The sequence below is a fragment of the Malurus melanocephalus genome, unplaced genomic scaffold (genome assembly GCF_030028575.1).
Source record: "Malurus melanocephalus ecotype Western Australia unplaced genomic scaffold, MMel_1.1 scaffold_557, whole genome shotgun sequence".
In the NCBI taxonomy this organism is placed as follows: domain Eukaryota; kingdom Metazoa; phylum Chordata; class Aves; order Passeriformes; family Maluridae; genus Malurus; species Malurus melanocephalus.
In genome coordinates this window covers 233132-234219 of record NW_026623789.1, presented here as the reverse complement: position 1 = coordinate 234219, position 1088 = coordinate 233132, and positions in this window count along the sequence as shown.

Here is a 1088-nt window from a genome sequence, read left to right as displayed (position 1 = left end):
CTATGAAAGGATGGGCATGGCCATGAAGGACAATAGCCTGGCTGTGACATATGATCGGGTCAGGAAGGATGGCTTGGGCACAGAGCACGCCTGGCCATGAAACATGCCCTGGCTACCCTGTGTTCCCAGGAAATCCACATCCCTGGTATTCTCTGTGTTCCCAGGAAATTCACATCCCTGGTATTCCCTCTGTTCCCAGGAAATTCACAGACATGCTTTCATTAGAATAAAGAATGAAACAGGACTCGGAAAGATCGCTGTCAAGCTAGAAACATAACAAGAGAATAAACTCTGCTAATAAACACAGGGCTATTTAAAAAGAATAATTTGAATTAGTTCTGTAGTTTAACGCACTTTAGATTCGGTGTGATCACTCAAGACAAAGACTCTGAGAATCCTTTTGGTTTGACGCGCGTTCCTTGCAGAATAGAACACAAAACACGAGGTTGTGTGAAGTACATGTAACTGGAATATGAACACAATGTATGCACGTATTAAGTAATACACAAACATTTGATGCCCGCAGACTCGAAACAGGGGGAATTGTACCCGTGAAAGCGGCACGGAGCCCCCGGCGCTGCCGCCATCCCGGTCCCCTCAGCCGTTCCGCCATCCGCGGGTTTGTCCCAGGTTTGCACCGCTGTTCCCCCGGGCCACAACAGCGGGTCCCTGCCCTGAACCCCCGAACCCCCGCCTGCCTCCCCCGCTCTGCCCAGGGGCGCGCCTGGAGCGCGGCGGAGGAGACTGTCACCCTGCGCTGTCCCTGTCACCCTGCGCTGTCCCTGTCACCCTGCCTTGGCCCTGTCCCTGTCCCTCTCTCTGTTCTGTCGCTCTCCCTGTCCCTGACACGGTCCCTCTTCCAGTCCCTGTTCCGGTCCCTGTCCCTGTCCCATCCCTGTCCCTGTCCCTCTCTCTGTTCTGCCCTGTCCCTGTCCCTGTCCCTGTTCCATCCCTGTTCCATCCCTGTCCCTGTCACTGTTCCATCCCTGTCCCTGCCCCCATCCCCGTCCCTGTCCTTCTTCCTCTCCCCATCCCCATCCCCATCCCTGTCCCTGTCCCTCTCTCTGTTCTGTCCCTGTCCCATCCCT